Raw genomic sequence first — 19780 nt, forward strand, 5'->3', positions numbered from 1 at the left:
AAATCATCCCAGCCAGGGCTTTGTCAAGCCTGACGTTAAAAACCTCAAAGGAAGGAGATTTCACCACCTCCCTAGGTAACGCATTCCAGTGTTTCACCACCCTCCTAGTGAAAAAGTTTTTCCTAATATCCAACCTAAACCTCCTCCACTGCAACTTGAGACCATTACTCCTCGTTCTGTCATCTGCTACCACTGAGAACAGTCTAGATCCATCCTCTTTGGAACCCCCTTTCAGGTAGTTGAAAGCAGCTATCAAATCCCCCCTCGTTCTTCTCTTCCGCAGACTAAACAATCCCAGTTCCCTCAGCCTCTCCTCATATGTCATGTATTTCAGTCCGCCAGTCATTTTTGTTGCCCTGCACTGGATGTTTTCCAATTTTTCCACATCCTTCTTGTCGTATGGGGCCCAAAACTGGACACAGTACTCCAGATGAGGCCTGACCAATGTCAAATAGAGGGAAATGATCATGTCCCTCGATCTGCTGACAATGCCCCTGCTTATACATCCCAAAATGTCATTGGCCATCTTGTCAACAAGGGCACATTGTTGACTCATATCCAGCTTCTGATCCACGGTAACCCCTAGGTCCTTTTCTGCAGAACTGCTGCCTAGCCATTTGGTCCCTAGTCTGTAGCGGTGCATGGGATTCTTCCATCCTAAATGCAGGACTCTGCACATGTCCTTGTTGAACCTCCTCAGATTTCTTTTGGCCCAATCCTCTAATTTGTCTAAGTCCCTCTGTATCCTATCCCTACCCTCCAGCATATCTACCTCTCCTCCCAGTTTAGTGTCATCAGCAAACTTGCTGAGGGTGCAATCCACACCATCCTTTAGATCATTAATGAAGATATTGAACAAAACTGGCCCGAGGACCGACCGTTGGGGCGCTCCTCTTGATACCGGCTGCCAACTAGACATGGAGCCATTGATCACTACCCGTTGAGTCCAACAATCTAGCCAACTTTCTATCCACCTTATAGTCCATTCATCCAGCCCATACTTCTTTAACTTGCTGGCAAGAATACTGTTTAAGAATAATAGTTTGATCTCTCTAGGAGAAATCTCAGCTCCCAGTATATGGAACACTAAAATGGTATATAGGCAATGCCAGAGTGCTAGAAAGAGACCCTAAAGTTGCTCAGACACTCATAGTAGTCCTTAGAATTCCAAAGAGTGCCTACTTGTGTTGGTTAAGTTACTATATATCAGCATCTGTGCAATGTGGCCAGACATGTGATGTCATCATCGTCAGCCAGATGGAAAGTCGGTAGCCCACCACTGAAATAAATCAGTAGATACTTGTCAAGAATATGCGACATAGTCTGAAGTTGACTGCAGCTGCATTGCGGGTCATTAGAAAGGAAACATTTAAAGAGATTGGCCGCACAGCTGCCTTGTCCTGTTTGAAACTGGTTCAGAGATGACCACAGATGCCTAAGTAGATCAAAACCTGATGGACTAATGGTTGGGTCAGTGACGAGAGGGTGATTAACAACTGTCATCGCCGACCACTCATTGTGTCAAGCAGATTCCATTGTCATGTCCCGTGGTGGCATAAATGATCATAAAGGGCATCTAGAAAACAGGCGAGCTGGAGGGTTGAAGAGGTCTGTGTACAAAGGCAGGTCACTAGTCTCACAGATCTTGGCTAGCAGCATGACAGAGGCCTTCTCACAAGAAATATGGGGCAGTGCTGTGTTACTAAGGATCGGTAGCCATGGCAACGGAGTTACCCGTAAAGTCCTGGTAACAATACGCATAGCTTTGTTAAGCTCTACAGTGACCAGCCTCATGTGAATTGAGCAACACCAGACAGGAGCACAGTACTCTGCTGTTGAATAGCAGAGGGAAAGGGCTGATATTCTAAACATTCGGGTGCTCACACTCCAGGTTGAACCAGCCAATTTTCTGAGCAGGTTTTTCTTGCTGTTTTTTTCAAGTGATTGCTCTATGTTAATGACCTATCCAATATCACACCAAGGTAAACCAGGTTTGAGTCATGCTGCAGGCATCAGCCATTGAGGAGAATGTTTAACTTGTGGCTTATGCTTGCATTATGCAGATGAAATACACTAGAAACCATCTTGGAAAATCTCAGCTGCAGGCGCCATTGACTATAATAGTCTGCCATGAACTTCGTATCAACATTCAAGAGCTTGTTAATTTCTGAGAAGGATTGAACTTGGTAGCTGAAGCAGATGTTGCCAGCATAGATAAACTTTTGAGTTATGTTACATCAAATAAGGCTTCTATCTTTTCATCCACTTTATTTGAACTATATGTCATGTCTTCGTTCAGGCATGTCTCCATCCAAAGTGCACATGCAATTTTTTTAGAGTTACTGAAATATCAACAGTTTCTGAATTAAATTAATCACCTTATAAAAAGACACAGCATTTTCCTTATAGAAAGGATGGGTATTTACTTATTTAATTCTAAACAAACCTATCTCTTCCAACTTCTTACATCCTTGGGATATATCAGGTCAGCACTCGATCTTAGTTCCCCTTGATGTATGGGACATAAAGTTTGACAGATAGGTTTTAATATAATGAGTAAGGGTATGATTCTGTCATGGAGATCATGGATTCTGTGACTTTCTGGGACCTCTGTGAATTTTTTTTTTTTTTCTGTGGCAGGGGTGGAGCAGCTTTCAGCCCTGGGGCTGCCAAGACAGTGGCTGAAGCAGCAGACAGAGTTGGCTCAGCCCCTACCACAGGACCAGCAGCAGGGATAGAATAAGCTGGTCAGTGGTTGTCAGGCTCTGTCAGAGCAGTGGTTTCCAGGGGTCAGGCCCAAGTCTGCCAGAGCCTGATCAGCTGACCATCAGAGCAGCAACCCCTGGACCACCAGAGCAGTGGCCCAAGGACTGAACAGTGGCTTGGTTTGAGTCATTTCCCCCCCCACACACCCTCAGGGTATTTTTAATAAAAGCTAAGTACAGGTCTCAGCCTTCCATGAATTTTTGTTTATTTCCTATGACTTGTCCTTTGACTTTTACTAAAAATACCCATGTCCGAATCTTAGACACAATGTTTATTCTCTCTGTCTGGACCTCTGAAAATTAAAGTGAAATGTTTCATGATGAGTTCCAAGCTGGGTGGTTTGAATTTGATGACACAGTTGAAGTCACATGCCATTCACTCACATGCTCAGGAATGTCAGCAGTAGAAATCATCAAACTCCTCACTGAATTTTCTTTGCAAATCATGGCTTTTTGAAACACACAAACATTTAATGAAAAATAGTCATTTACTTTGACATTTGATTAATTTTGAGGAACCAAATTAAAGCACACTTTCCTTTAGTTTAAATTTTATTTTGGTTTTCAGGTTTTTTTTATTTTCCTCCCCCTTTTTACTGGAAAAGGGAAGGGGGCATGGAGGAATATTCAGGGGAGTGGGGGAGCAGCGATGCCAGGCAGCGTGGGCCAGGCCCATGTGGAGGGGCTCAGGGACAAAGCGACACCTCCACTCCCTGACTCTCCTTCACGGGCCACCCAGCCTGTCTGAGTAGTGGGGGTGGGAGGGCCGTAACCAAAAATTGCAGCATCACTACAGAGGAGAGATCATCCCCTGCTGTCAGAAGAGGTTACTTCACAGACATTGGCTCCATGAGCAGGCAGCAGCTAGTCAAGGTGACACACCATTTCTCTGTCCTGCTACATAAGCACTTCAGGGAGCAGGGCCAAATGGAAGACAGAATCTGGAGGGGCATGTGCCCCCCACATGTATTGCTTCTGCATCATGCCAAGGATTGGTAGACTCTGCAGTAAGTTGCAGGCACACTCATCTCACTGATACCTGTAAAAGTACTCTTACACTCTTTTCCTTAAATCATTACCAACAGTACATGTTTATATTTACTTTGGTTAATCGGTTTCTCAGCTGGGAGTCCATGATTAACACTGCATTTGAAAACAGATCCATCAACAAAAAAATGTTTGAGAACCTCTGAGTTAGAGGACCTTCTTATGAAGGTAGGAGACCTCTTATATATGCTAAAATATGAGCATTTAAGAGAACTCTGACTGGGTATTTCTGGGACAAGCTGAGGTGAAACTGCAGCAAAAAGCCCTTTGGCTTTAATCAGATATGTAATAAGCCACTTACATAGTGAGAAAACTGGAAGAGATGGACAATCAGACTGTCTACATTACTGGCATGAAGAGGTAAAATTGGAGTTATATGGCTACACTGCTGATCATATAAGATATGAGTATTTTTGTGAATTTAAACTTTTCAGAACTGTTTGTTTGTTCTGTTGGACACTTGTTACAGACACTTCCTGCTTAATGTAGAGAAATGCAGAAATTTTTATCATCAGTACCAAAACTGGTGAAAGAGCACAGAGACAAAGATTAGTCTGACAGTGGCTGTTTATGAGCATTTGGAACTGATGGATGACTGATGTAAGTCAAACGGTTGGACTGAATGTTCTATATTTTGTTTAATAGAAATGTTGGGATGACATTTCATTTACGAAGAAGGAATGTAGCACGGATAAGGGAATGGCAGGATTAGATTTACCTGCTCCTTGTCTGTTTAAGAGTTTGGAGTTCGGCTGAAGAGGCCAAAGAGAACACAGTGCAGAAGCAGGAGGTAGGCCTGTTACACCAAAAATGGATTTTGGAATACCCCTAGAACAATCTGCCTATTGCACCCTTAATCTGTTCTTCCCAAAGGAAGGGTTTCCAGGGCAGTTAAGGAAACACTTAAAGGATATGGATATAACCTTCTGATAAAATGACTGATACAGTCACTATTCTTTTTCTTTAAACAAAGTATCTTTTTATTAATGTAACTAATAATCCCTACTACAATTTAGTCTAAAATTTAAAATCAGAAACAAATCCCTTATTGCAAGTTAAAGAACATCTAAATTACAATAGCATACAGGTTAAATGATTCTAAGCGATGCATTCTATTGCAGGTAGCCAGTCTACAATATATCGCTGACAGCAGTTCTTAACTTATACTTTAAGTTTTTCAGAGGCAAAATACAATAACATACACATGTCAAGCATACACATACTAACACTACTCCTATACTAAACTATAATAAAAACCTAGCAAGTTTGCTCTACCTGTGTACTCTCCTGTATTGCTTGTGGCTGCTTCTGCGTGCTGCTGCTTTCTCTGACACTGACAATTTCAGTCAGCTATTAGTCTCTGCTCCACTTCTCCGTCGTTTCCTTCATTTGGAGTTTCTGACCTCCTTGTCTGCTCCTCTTCTGATTTTCTCTGCTTCGAGCATTACTTCTATACTGTTCTGCTAGACCAGTGGTTCCCAAACTTGTTCTGTTGTGCAGGGAAAGCCCCTGGTGGGCTGGATTAGTTTGTTTACCTGCCATGTCCGCAGGTTCGGCTGATTGCAGCTCCCAGTGGCCGCGGTTCACAGCTCCAGACCAGTGGGAGCTGCTGGAAGTGGCATGGGCTGAGGGACATACTGGCTGCTGCTTCCAGCATCTCCCATTGGCCTGGAGCAGCAAACCGCGGCCACTGGGAGGCGCAATCTGCCGAACCTGCAGACACAGCAGATAAACAAACCGGCCAGGCCCACCAGGGGCTTTTCCTGCACAAGTGGCGGAACAAGTTTGGGAAACACTGTGCTAGACTCTTACTATGCATACTTATCACTTAGTTTTGCTGCACCTGTTTGGCTTTCTGCCAATATCTATCTATATCTACATAGATATATAGTTTCTCCAGCTGAGATTTTGATTCACTGAACTTTCAATCTGCTGAATTTTAGGCCTACTTTACACATTCATTCATGCTCATTGCCAGTTGTCTACTTCAAAGTTATGATCTACTGGCTTCTCAGAAATATCTACATCTTCCAGTCATATGTGACCTGTAGCTTCCAATGGTGGAGTGGTTCTCGCTTATTCAAAATGGAAGTCAGGAACACAAAATGGAGTCTGGGGAATTTCTCTGGTATCAGGCCCAGAGGAGCTATTGTGGTGCTGTGGTGAGAATGAGTCTTAAGCAAGCTGCAAAGCAGCATTTACAGTAGTGTTTTTGTTTGTTTAACTTTAATAAAACCCCAATTTTAAAACTATCCCTGGTTTGGGAGTGTAACACAATCTGGATTGTCTGGTATGCGGGGCCCATTCAAGCAAAATGTTTTTAATACAGTTAAATGTAAGGTCATATGTCTATGAACAAGGAATGCAGGTCACACATACAGAAAGGGAGACTTTATCCTGGAAAGGAGAGAATTTGGAAAAGATCTAGGGGTCACAGAGGACAAACAACTCACCATGAACTCCTAGTGTGAAATTGGGAAAAAGGGTTAATATGATCCTGGGATGTATAAACGGGCATAGTGCAGTGGTTGTAGTATGTAGTGCATAGAGAGGTGGTTTTATCTCTGTATACAGCCTTGATGACACCAGTTCTGCAAAACTGCATCCATTTCTGGAGTCCACATTTTAAAAAAGACATTAACATTTTTTCAAAGGCTGGAAAAATTCCTTACAGTGAGAGGTTTAAAAAGCTGAATCTGTTTAGCTTATCAAATAGAAGATCAAGAGGTCATTTGATCAGTGTGTGTAAGTACCTTCACAGAAAGAAAATACCAGTTACTAAAGGGCTCTCTAATCTAGCAGAGGAAGGCATAATGAGAACTGAAGCCAGACAAATTCTAATTAGAAATAAGGCATACATTTTTAACAGCGAGGGTGATTAACCCTCGTAACAAACTACCAAGGGAAGTGATGAATAATTCTTCTCTTGATGTCTTCAAACCAAGAGTGGATGCCTTTCTGGAAGATATGCTTTAGTAAAACACAAGTTATTGGGGTGACTGGGTAAAAATCTATGGCCTATGCTGTAGAGGAGGTTAGAGTAGATAATCTACTGGCCCCTTCTGGCTTTAAAAATCTATGAATTTATAGATCAATCAGATGAGATTTTTAAAAGATATTAGGAACACAAACTCAAGCTTCTTGAGATAAGCTAATACAAACGGGTATTAGGAAAACACCTCCCTTATGGTAGCTTATTTCATAGTTGTCCATTTTGGGGGCTCTTGCATCTAGCTCTGAAGCATTTGGTTCTGGCCACTCTCAGACACAATACTGGACTGGATTGTCATAGCAACTCCTATGTTGGTGGATTAAAGGGAGGGTGGTTTACTTTGGACCCTTAAACACAATTTTGTTATGTAAAAGTTTTGTGTTTGCAAGTGAAGTTAATTTAGGAGTCAGTTGTCCCTTGGGCTGCAGAACTGTACGGGGCATAAGGGGGACTAAGACCACCTCCCTTTTACCTCTGGGTGGGCTACCTGAAGCTTGGATCCAGGCTCCACTGTGCACCCTATATAACCCACTCAGAGCAGGTTGCTGGGTGGTGGGCAGTGAGGGCTAGGGTATGGGTGAACTGAGAGCATTTGCTCCTCTCCTAATGCACTGACTAATATAGCAGAGCTGGCAGGGGAGGGAGGTTGGGAAAATAACTCAGGACTAGTATAGCCCATCTGGAGCAAGGAGGGAACAGGGCATGAATTGTGCTGCCATTATCCTTTCTCACACTGCTCTGAGGATGGAGTACCTGTGTGCTGTCTCTTGCACATCGCTTGTGTCAAAGGTACTGACTAGCCCTTAGTAATGAGTTTGAACCACAACACTGAATACATATTGCTTTGAACTTTTGGAGAAATTTGATTTCACATGCTTCACCATATGCTTACTCTTCTAAATTTTGAGTCGGAGCTAGTAAAGCTAGGGGGAGAAGTAGATACATCTTTCACCTTTTCTATTCAGTTTCTGCCTTTTCTGTTACAATTTCCAAAGGGTTTTTATTACTATTATTATAGAATGAACATCTCTCTGCCAGAAAGAGAGACACATTCATTTCACATACACTAGCAACCAGCTTTCAAATGGTAATGGTAACAATGTTTAGTTATTACTAGGAGAAAGCTTGAATCAGTGACTTTGTGGGGAAAAAGGCTCCTCCCTGAGTCAACTTAGTCAATTATAAATAAATCAGAATTTTAAAATACTGTAATTTGTTTACATCTACCTTTTGAATGTGCCTGGGATGTACCTTCACTAAGGACTTAGCCTGGGTTATTATTTGTGTTTCTCCTCTCTCTGCTCCTGGCTGTACATGAAGCCCTATGACCCACAGAAAGTGGGGCTTTCAACCCCAGCTAACTGGCACAGCTGAGGGTGTGAGGTAGAGACCCACCCGGTTTACAGTACTTGCTCCGGGAAAATCATTTGAATGCTGATAGTCCTCCAACACCTTCCCAACATTCCCCCTTGTACCCAGAATAACAGACAAGCTCTAGCATGATCAGCTAACTGCATCACACTGTGACACACATGGAGCAGTGCAGCAAAAGTGAGGATACAGTAACTTGGGAAAGACTTTGCAGTGTGGCTGCTCACAATGGGGCTATGCTAACCAGGACGCTCAGACCCAAGTGCTGATCACCTGGCTAACTTAGCAGAGAAGACATACCTAAAGGCATTGTGCCTCAGAGACACTTCTTTAAGATGCAGTTCTGTCCCTATTCCTCTCTGGGTCTGAAGATGAGTCTAGTAATTATACGATGGCTTATACCAATAGGAAATTGCAACAACCTTATGTTAGCTCAGTTGTTCTGGTTGGTGCACTAGGGGAGCGCTGAACCAAGACTGTTCATTTTTTACCCCTACCCGTCTATCTGTTCTATGGAGGAGTAAGTGGGCTCAAGCTCACATCTAATATCTAGGTAGTCCATGCAGGCATGTAAGGGGGATTTGTATTCCCCTGTACTTCCTTGTGTGGCAGTGTATTCACAATCTGTCTGGTAGTATGGAGTCATGTTATGGGATTATAACCAGAAAGTTTAAAAAAGCAAGCTCAAATGATGCAGGATTATGTCTTCGGCAACTGCAAAGAACTGACAACATAGTTTTGTATTTCAGGAAACAGAAGATTAATTTGAGTTACAGTTTTTTGCTTCAGTAACATTTTTTTTTCTTATCCTTATCTCTTCCTGTCAAGCAGTGTCAGCAGCCAGTCTGCACTTGTTGACACAACAATATATATTTCATTTACCCCGTTTCACATGATTGATAGTAAGACTAATGCTGAACTTCATAAAGGTGAGGATGTAAGAGTTATTTGTTTGTGAGGATCAGCGTGTAGAAAGATTCATGAATTATTTGTTTGGGAACAACATTTGGTTTTGAGAGATCCATCCAAAGTTCACATTTCTCCTGCAGGCTGAAAATTAAAAGGAATGCTTTTTCTGACATTTTGCAGTTGAGAGTAACAGCTTGTTTAGCTCCAGCTAAATGAAAATATCATCGGGGGCATGAACTCATATAGTGTATTGAATAAGAGCTAATCCATTGGTGATGATGTGCATCCTTGGAACCAGATACTTATCAAACACTTTCCAAGCATTAAATGAATTAAGCCTCTCAACACCCCTCTGAAGTAGGTAAGTATTATTTGCCCTATTTAAAGATGGAGATTTAGAGGCACAGGGAGGTTAACTGATTTGCCCAATCCACATGTGATTTAGTGGTAGAATTCTTAATTACCAGACCTGTACTTTAACCAATAAACCATTAGGTTGAAGTGGTAGCAAATCAGCATCAGTCAGTGGTTTTTCTTCTTGCAATTATGACAAAGTAGTGGTTGTCCATTTGTTTTGTTTTTAATTTCTAATGATAAACAGGTATTTATATGTGGATTGTCTTTTTAGAGTTTAATTAACATGCAACTGAGAGCTCAACCTCTCCTTACTGGAAAGGCGTCAGAAAGTAAAAGTAATATTGTGATGGTGGTATCCAGGTGTAATCAGGAATGCAGATGTAGTTGGCCCAGGGATCGGGAACCATGGCGGGGGGGTGGGACTATGAGAAATCTAGAATTGAAACTCCCATGATGCATGGCAACAACTCAAACAGATGCAGAGACTAATGCTGACCCAACCTGAAACTAAATGTTTTGTTTTGGGTCGACAAACAAAATGAAACATTTTGATTTAGGAATGTTGAAACATTCCAATTAAAAAATGTCAAAATAAAATGTTTTGGGGTGAAACCAAAAGTCAAAATGATCACAATTTCTCATGGCATGGAAATTTCATTTTTTTTATTTAACTCTATTTGTAATTTGACTGTAGTGTGGGTGCAATTAAAAAGCTTTCATTATCATTTTAACCTTTAAGTAAGATATTGCTCTGAGGCGGGAGGATAGGAAATTCACCAGAACAGCAGTAATTAAAAAAAAAAGAAAAGAAACACTTTGTAACTGTGCCCCCTGTTTTGTAATTTACATTTCTACCAAAACATTTTTGAGACCTGATCTGGAATCTATACTCAGGAAAAATTGAATAAATATTTTGGGATAGTCAAAATGTGACTAATATGTTTAGAAAACATTATTAGTGCTGGTCTGCGTCCTTTATCCTTCCCTCCATGGCTTTTGATGAGGAGCTAGAAAAGGATTTTTTATAGTTTAGGATCTGGATTTGAACCATCATTTTCTGACCAAATCTGTGGTACTGTTTTTGTGGTAAAGAAAATTGTTTGATATAAAATTCCATATCACCATTACTGTAACTGACCATCTTGGGATTTGCTACCAATGCGTCATTATTTAAGAAATGAATGAGCTGATGGCCATATTCGATCAAAAACCTATCTTTCAAGATAACCCCGACTCAAGACTTTGGGCTTGATTTAAGCATGTCCCTGTAAATGGCTATTTTCCTGTGGAAAGTATCCTGAGAGCAGCAGTTGGTCTGGGTGGGAGGTGCCACATGAATCCTGCTGAGTCATATTTGTAGCTAGCTCAGATAGGAGTGGCCCTTTGAAGAGAAGAGCTATAGTCTGAGATGAACAGTGCTGAAGGAATGACCCAAAGAATATTGAAAGCTGGGGAGAAGATTTGGGCTGTCATTTGTGTTTTGCTGATTGTAAATTTGGCCTAATGCTACAATTCGCTCCATTTGTATAGATCCTCATACCCACACTGAGGCCACTGAGTTTTCACTATGGCAAAATATACAAAAGCAACTTGGGTGAAAAATTAGGATTTTTTTTTGTTTTTTACCCTAATTGTCACAAAAATGACAGAGCCCAAGTTCCCTTCTTTTATTGTCTATGTGTAACAATGTCATTTTCTGCACCAGTAATTATCCTTGCAGGGGTGAAATTAAGTTTTTTGAGTAGAACCACAGAGAAGGCTTTCATGGACATGTAAATTAAACATACCTACTGGTGATCCCTCAATGAGACCTATTGTGTAGTGGTAGGAGGAAGCTTACAATGACATTGGTCCTGCTGTCCTTTTTCTGTGGACAAACAGTAGACAACTCTGGAGTTTAAAGTTAGATTTATCTGTCCAAATTGGCAAGAGCACCATTTGCAAGAGCCAAAGTCACCTGAAATTTGATGGAGGAAAATGACGGTTGCTGTACTACATTTTTTCAATAAATTTAAAGTCCTTACTGAGACATACACTTGTATGCATCAGCAATTCAGTTTTTCCCCCTACTACAGAGGCACATTGACTCTGCCAAGATAGTGTTTTATGATGTATACTGGGGGCTGTGTGCGCAGCTTGTAAACAAATAAAATATGCAAGCTGCCTCAGTGTGTCAGGCTTAATTATCTGAATTGATTGCCTTTTGAATCAATCTTACAGAATATCTTTTTCATGGTTTTAGGATGACTCTAGAACTGACTAGTTTTCTCACTTCCCATATTTGACCCTAACTCACCATCATCATCATGTTCCTGTTACGCATCTGGCATTTAGGGCAGTCATGAAGCTCCTCGACTCTTGTCTGTTTCTGGCAAGTCTTTCAACTCGGCTTCCACAGCTCTTCTTCATGTTGTTTTCGGGCGGCCTTGCTTTCTCTTGCTTTCAGGTGTCCATCTTATTGCTACTTTGGTGATGGAATCAGTTTCCATCCAAAGCACATGACCGATCCATCTCCAACGCCTCCTGGCAATGATGGCACTCAGATCCTTTTGGCTGCACTGTGTCAATAGATCTTGGTTTGAGATTGTTCTGTGCCAAAAAGATATGGATGATATTTCAGGCAGGTTGTATGGAATGAAGACAGTTTGAACATGTCATACTTTCTCATTTCCCAGCATTCTGCACTATAAAGTAGTGTTGAAAATATGCAGCTCTGATAAATCTTGAGTTTGGTTTTGGTGTTGTATTTTGATGATTTCCAGACTGTATTTAAGCTGCTGAAGGTGTTCCTGGCTTTATGATTTTGTTCCAGATGTCCTGGCTTGTTCCACCATCCTGGCTGATGGTGCTGCCCAACTATGTGAATGTTTCTACATTGGTGAGAACATAATCCTCTATCTGTACTGGTGATGGTGAGATAATATTAAAGGTCATGATATCTGTCTTATTGTGATTGGTTTTCAGTCCAATTTGCTGGCTGAATGCATTGAGTCGAGTTGTTGTTTCTTGTATATGGTGTTGGGTATGTGATAAGAGAGCGACATCATCTGCGAAGTCCAGGTCCCACAACAGAATCTGAGATATCACAAGAGACTAACAAATTTATTAGAGCATAAGCTTTTGTGAGCTACAGCTCACTTCATCGGATGCATCCGATGAAGTGAGCTATAGCTCACGAAAGCTTATGCTCTAATAAATTTGTTAGTCTCTAAGGTTCCACAAGTACTCCTTTTCTTTTTGCGAATACAGACTAACACGGCTGCTACTCTGAAACCTGAGATATCACTGTATCTCTTGCTATATGCTTGGGGAAATACTGTGGTAACTCATGTTCCTCTGTCACAGGGCACAGACTCACCCAGCAGCGTCTCCTGCTGGTCCTCTCAGGAAATTAGCTTCCAGCCTCCAGAGCTCCTCCTTCAGGCTGGTGTCTCACCGCCCCAGCCCCCGTGTCCCTCCCAGACCCCGTGCCCTTGTCTTGGGTGTTGCTCCCTGGCAGTACCCCTACAGTTCTGGGTCTCCCCCTCCCAGGGGAACCCCCACCCACTATCCCCACCTCACCTCAGTCTTAGGCTACTGGCAGTCACCATCTAGCCCCTCATTACAGGTAAGGGGGTTTGGATCTGCTGCCTCTGCCTACTTGTGGCTGCCCCTGCAACCCCCGTATCTAATAGGCCTTCCCAGGTCTACAGCCTGGGGCTTTCCTAGGCCCAAGCTCCCTGGCTCCCTTGGCCTTCCCTAGCCCTGCTCCCAATCTAGGTACTTTCTCAGCCCTTGCAGCCAGGTCCCTCTCTCTCCAAGCTAGAGAGAGAGTCTCTACTAGAACTTCTGGCTCAAAGCCTTTATAGAGCCAGCTGGGCCCTGATTGGGGCATGGCCCCTAGCTGCCGCCACTTCCCCCAATTAGCCAGGGTTTTGCTCCCTTCCCCAGCCCCAGTCTTCTGCAGGGCTTTTCCAATCCTTCAGGGCTGGAGCGGGTGCTCACCCCACTACAACCTCTCTGTTGTAACTGTGAATAAAGAACAATGTTTTTAAAGGCAGTGGACTTGCATGCATTTTGCTGACTGACTGTATATGTGTGTGACATTGCACTCCATATGTTTTATGGAAATATGCTAATGAATGTGAATATAATGTAACTGGAATATGCTTTATGCAAAAGTTCTCTTATAAGGTATCATTACAAAGCTTATAATCTACTGAGTGTGTTCATCCTATTTGTATGAATGTATCATTCTTGTATCTGAAACTAGGAATATCAAGTATTACTCTGAAGTCCTATTGTAACTATGCAAAGTGTGGGCCATTAATGGTGGCTTTGAATTTTAATGGATCTCATTAACTAGGATAATTGGTTGTGAATGGCTCTGTTTACTCGCAAACCTTCCTGGTTACATGCAGGCCAGCCCTGAAAGAATGGAGAATGAGGTCTTACGGTGTCACGTAATCATGTCACCTGGTACTGGAATCCATGTTAAACCTGGTGCTTTTCCATTTAGAAGGTGGGGTGGGGACCCTGAGAGACAAAGCATTCCCACCTTGTGCCAAAAATATAAAAGGGGGTGGAACAGAACAAAGGAGGCTGCCAGTCATGAGAAATCCCCTAGTTACCACCTGAGCTGGAACTAACAAGAACTTTACCAGAGGAAAGGATTGGGTCCAGACTAAGAATGGGTCTAGTCTGTGAAAGAAGCTTATTGGAACATCTCTGAGGGTGAGATATACCTGTATTCAGTTTCTTAAATGTATTAGGCTTAGACTTGCATGTTTTGTTTTATTTTGCTTGGTAACTTACTTTGTTCTGTCTGTTATTACTTGAAATCACTTAAATCCTACTTTTTATACTTAACAAAATCACTTTTGTTTATTAATTAACCCAGAGTAAGTGATTAATATCTGGGGGAGCAAAGAGCTGTGCATATCTCTCTATCGGTGTTACAGAGGGTGGACAATTTGAGTTTACCCTGTATAAGCGTTACACAGAGTAAAACAGATTTATCTGGGGTTGGGATCCCATTGGGAACTGGGTGTCCGGGTGCTGGAGATAGGTGACCTGTTGAACAGTTTTTGGTTAAAGTCTGCAGCTTTGGGGGTGTGGACCAGACCTGGGTCTGTTGCAGCAGACTAGCATGTCTGGCTCAACAAGGCAGGGTTCTGTAATCCCAAGATGGGAGTGGAAAATGGGCTTAGAGGTAATTCCAGCAAGTCAGGTGACAGACCCAAGGGGGTCTCTGTGACCAAACCTGTCGTAGTGTGCTCTGCATGAATATATATGCACTTACAGTGTATTATTAGCAGAGAATGCATGATAGCATAGTGTGCATAAAGGCTTTTACTTTTTCAATATGATTATTGGGACACTCAGATTACACTCTTGTGTTAAATGAATGAAATATATAGGTCATAATATACAAAGACTGATAAAACCATTACCTGACATCACACAGTCATTTATTCTGTATGTTACAAAGAAACTAATTTACAAATAGAGATGTTGGTTGTTTTTTTTGTTTGTTAAAATATTCGGATTACATTTTAATCCATGCTCCTGGAAACTGGGTGCCTTATATACCAACTATACAAATAACCTAAAACATCTTTCTATGCCTAAAAATGTCATGGATCTAAGTTTCCAGATCTCAGGACCTTCCACTGCACATCACATTGTAAAACTGGGAATCTTCCGGAAAATATAAATCTTCCATTTCTAACCCTTCAGGATTTTGAGTTATCAGATTATCCTGTTCTTTCCCTACCTTGGCTTGCATTCCCCCCCCCCTTGTTGTTGTTAATTCTGTTGAGTTACCATTAACCCTTTGCGTGAAGACTGAAGCAAAAAGGCATTAAACACCTCACCTTTTTTGATGTCATCACTTAGTAGCGCTCTTTCCCTGTTAAGCAGAGGACCTACACTTTCCTTTCTCTTCCTCTTTCTTCTAATGTATTTAAAGAACCTCTTCTTAATGCTTTTTATGTCTCTTTTTAGGTGTAACTCATTTTTATGCCTTAACCTTTCTAATTTTGTTTCTACATGCTTGTGCTATTCTTTTGTACTCCTCCTTAGCAGTTGGCCCATGTTTCCAGTTTTTGTAGGATTCCTTTTTGATTTTCAGGTCCTTAAAAAAGCTCCTAAAACATCCATATTGGCCTTTTATTATTCTTCCTGTCTTTCCTTTGCATTGGGATAGTTTGTAGTTGTCCCTTTAATATTGTATCCATGAGAAACTGTCAGCTCTTATGAACTCCTTTTCCCCTTAGATTTTCTTCCCATGGACCTTATCTGTCAATTTTCTGAGTTTGTTAAAGTCTGCTTTTTTGAGTTCATTGTACTTATTCTACTGCTCTCACTTTTTTTCCTTAGAATCATGAAATCTATCACTTCATGATCACTTTCACGCAAACTGCTTTCCACCTTCAGATTCACTACCAATTCCTCCCTGTTGGCCAGAATCAAGTCTAAAATGGCCATTTTCTTGAACATTTTCTTCCACTTTCTGGGACAAAAAGTTGTCCTTGATGCAATTCTCAGAATTGCAAATTTTGTGTTTTGCCGTACGTATTACTTTCCCAACAGGTATCTGGGTAGTTAAAGTCTCCCATCACTACCAGGTCTTATGTTTTGGATATTTCTTTTATTTGTTTGAGAAATGCTTCAACCACATTCTCTTCCTGATTTAGTAGATCCCTGGTAAACTTGGATCAGCGTTCACATTACACTCCCCATCAATAACTGGCCCAAGATGAGGAAGCTAATGATCCAATCAGCAGACCAAATTCGGTGATGAATCCCGGTCATGTGCCACCTGAGGCATGTTGTGCATATGCTAAAAAGTAGAGTCCTACTATTATGTCGCCCCTATTTTTTTTACCCTTTTTATCTTTACCCAGAGACTTTCAAGTGATGTACCTCCTATGTTTTTCTGAACAGTTGTTTTAAAAAAAATGCATGTGTTTGAAAACTGTTCAGAGGTTTGGAATGTTAGAAGTCCTGGGAGAGAGAACAAGAGAGGCAGTTATAGGTGAATTATAACTTATTTATCACATGAATGTCACCTTCACCTACGTGGTATATTTTAAGTTACAAAACAAGATTCACTTTCATAATGATGAATGCTCTAAATAGATGCAGTTATCAGCATCATACCCTCCATCTACCCATTGAAGCATGAAAGCTTTCCTACAGGGTCACCAAATATTCTGTTGTCCATATTCAAATATGATCACATGGTTCTGTCTAAATTCTACCAGTTCATTTCTCCCACTTCTTCAGTGGCAGCTCACATTATGGTCTACCATTTTTTATTCTCTAATGGCTGGCTCCCTCTTTGTATCATGCAGACTAGCTCCATGGGGGATCCATAGGTCCTATAAAAGATTACATTTCAGCAGGAGACAGTGTTCTTTGGGTTTTTGTTTTCAGGGGTCTTTAGTGCCTTCAGGGGTCCCCTCTCCTGGACTTCACTACTCTGGCTCATGGAGTCTCCTCTGACTCCTGCACCAAGCTCCCTTTAGCTTGTTTATGTCCAACAGTCAAAAGGTTCTTGTCTGCTCAATGATCAAGCCCCTTTTACCAGCAGCTCCTATCCCCTTTTGTCTTTTGTCCTTCCTTTCTGCTAGGAATTTTCCGTTATTCCAAACCCTGCTCCTGCAGACAATCTGGGTAGAACTAGTACCCTATAGCTGTCCCATTATTCTAAGGTGATCTCATATGAATGGAAGGGTATTCAGATTAACTACTCTGTTGTTCCTGACCTGGGTGATATGACACAAGCCCTGGTAGTAAATGACTGACTTAGGATACAGTGAGGCATCCAATGATACAGCTATATAATAAAATCCACCAGAATTCATGTTTCAGAAGGCAAATTTCCCAAACTGTCACACCTCACATCCCTATGCAGGAATGAAGGAAATGAAGTGGGTCCACCTAAATACAGATCCATAGTCTATTGTTCTGCACATAGCAGGTTTTCAACAGTAAGAACTATTATAGGCTCAGGTCTTCATTTATAGGCTGGTGGGAGTGAAGACTTTAGGGAAGAATCTTTCCACCCATCTCTCTGTATCCTGCCCACCCCCTAAGATATTTGGACTTGGTGTGGCCGGGAAGATTTAGCCCTTAAACTCATACTATATATTAATATGGACCAGGATATGTTTCACTTGAATTTGTCATGGGAAGCAGCTGATAAGAAAATGATGACTATATCTAGCAGTGAGTTATTTATAGAGAGCAGAATTATGGGCATTTCTGAAGAAATTCACATTCTTTTGTACAAATGTAAATGTAGGGTGATTATATAAATGCTAGCAGCCCCCACTCATTCTCCTTGAATTAATATGTTAATACCACCTGGTTTGATTGTACACCTGCAAGTAGACTGTCTAAGTCTACAGTATCTGAATTCCTGTCAAAATACTCTTCTCAAACTTTGCGCCCCTTTGACCTTCAAGCTAATTAAACAGAATCAGGTGGCAGACAATACAGAGATGCATGAAACTCTTTATATATACCTTTCATCCTCCTCTTGTGTAACTTTCTATAACCATTCCTCCCTCATGTGTTACTCTCCATTGTGGCACAATAACAAGCCATGAGAGTACATCGCTGACCCCATGAGGATACAAGTCTGTGGCCAGTTGTGAACTAACAGAGGTGATCCAGAAACCAAACTTTGAATCTGAATCTTCAAATAACCTTTGAGGACCTGATTTATAGAGTTCATTTCTATTATGCAGCTGAATTAGTACTTCAAATCTAAACCACCTCTCAAATTCAGACTCAAACTCTATGGCCTGGGCCCACTACTATCCTTCTACATCTAATATTGAATGCTTCACTTATCTACAGATGGACCAGAATCATGACATTGGACACACAACCCTGTGCACCCTACATCCCTCTTTCCAAAAATGCCTTGAAATTTGAATCTTGATGCAGACCCTGATTCATATATTGCACATCATGTACCTCTGTAAAATATGCCAAACTGTAACACTGATTCTGAAGGTCTCATAACAGTGATGAATTCAGATTTGACTCTGATCTTCATGATTAAAACACATTTCTACTTCTGAAACACGTTCATCTTCACAGATAACAAAACACTTAGTTTAATGTTTGTGAAATCCAGTGCCTCAGTGTATTAGACTAACATGCTGGCACCTTGATATACTGGCAACACAAAAGCTATTTATTATTATGAATAATATTAATACCCTAACAGGATTCCCTAAAACACACTGCATAATCTACTTAAGTACATAGCCAGCAAAGTCCCAATTGGCTCTTAGTAGATTAAAAAATTTTTTAACTAAGGTTACATGCATAATTTGCTTAATTGCATGTAAAGATCAAGGTAGAAATGTTATTAAAAGTATAACTCTGGATCAGTGAATAGCAAGATTTGGTGGGTGATTACAGCTTTCAAAGCTCATTTATACAGTGGTCTATTATAGCAAGATTCAGTTATTGGGTCCAATTCTGTTGTCAGATTCTCACTGACATTCACAGGAGTCTCTCACATTTACATGAGAGTAGAATTGGGCCCATTGACCAGTTTTGCTAATTAATTCAGTTGTTACATCTGTTAGTAGAATAAAGATCTAACCATTAATGTTGTTAAATAACACTGGGCAAGATAGCAGCCCCATGTACATATTTAGGAGGTACGTCACTTCTGCTTCAGTGGCATTTATACCTCCACTTTCTGTCCCCTGCACATAGGGCTTTCTGATGTCTGGGAATTCATCACTGAGGATTGTGTACTTGGGGTGAAAGAGAATATATTTATAACTAATAGTTTAAATTACTTCATTAAAAGTATTCTCACAATTAGACAAAATTAACGTGACATGGTGACAAATGGAGGAGTAAAAATATAAATTCCATTGTTTTTTTTTTAATCAGATTTCTGCAGATAGTCTGATCCATTGCCAATTCTCACCTCTCTGGTGCTTATCCATGCATGTAAACAATGCATTATAAATAAAAGCTGATTCTGACCCACTAGGATTTCACACCTAGGGATGGATTCTCCTCTTACATGGGTGTCAGTCAAGAATAGTTCCACTGAAATCAGAAGAATTACACTGTTGTAAAACTGATGTAAGCAAGATCAGAATCAGACCCATAGTATCTCTGGAAAGTATAGCTTTGCTTTCACTGCCATGCTGGCCATATTTTTACATATATTGTTGTGGGGAGCTAGCCCTTGCCCTTGCCTTTGGGCTTTCAGCTCTTTCCTGGCCTCTTGAACTTTACTAAGGTCACATATGAGAGCTATATTTGTCACACTTTTGCCTTTATCCATCAACTCTGGGGGAGAGAGACAATTATC

Source organism: Dermochelys coriacea, chromosome 1 (assembly GCF_009764565.3).
Source record: "Dermochelys coriacea isolate rDerCor1 chromosome 1, rDerCor1.pri.v4, whole genome shotgun sequence".
NCBI lineage: Eukaryota > Metazoa > Chordata > Testudines > Dermochelyidae > Dermochelys > Dermochelys coriacea.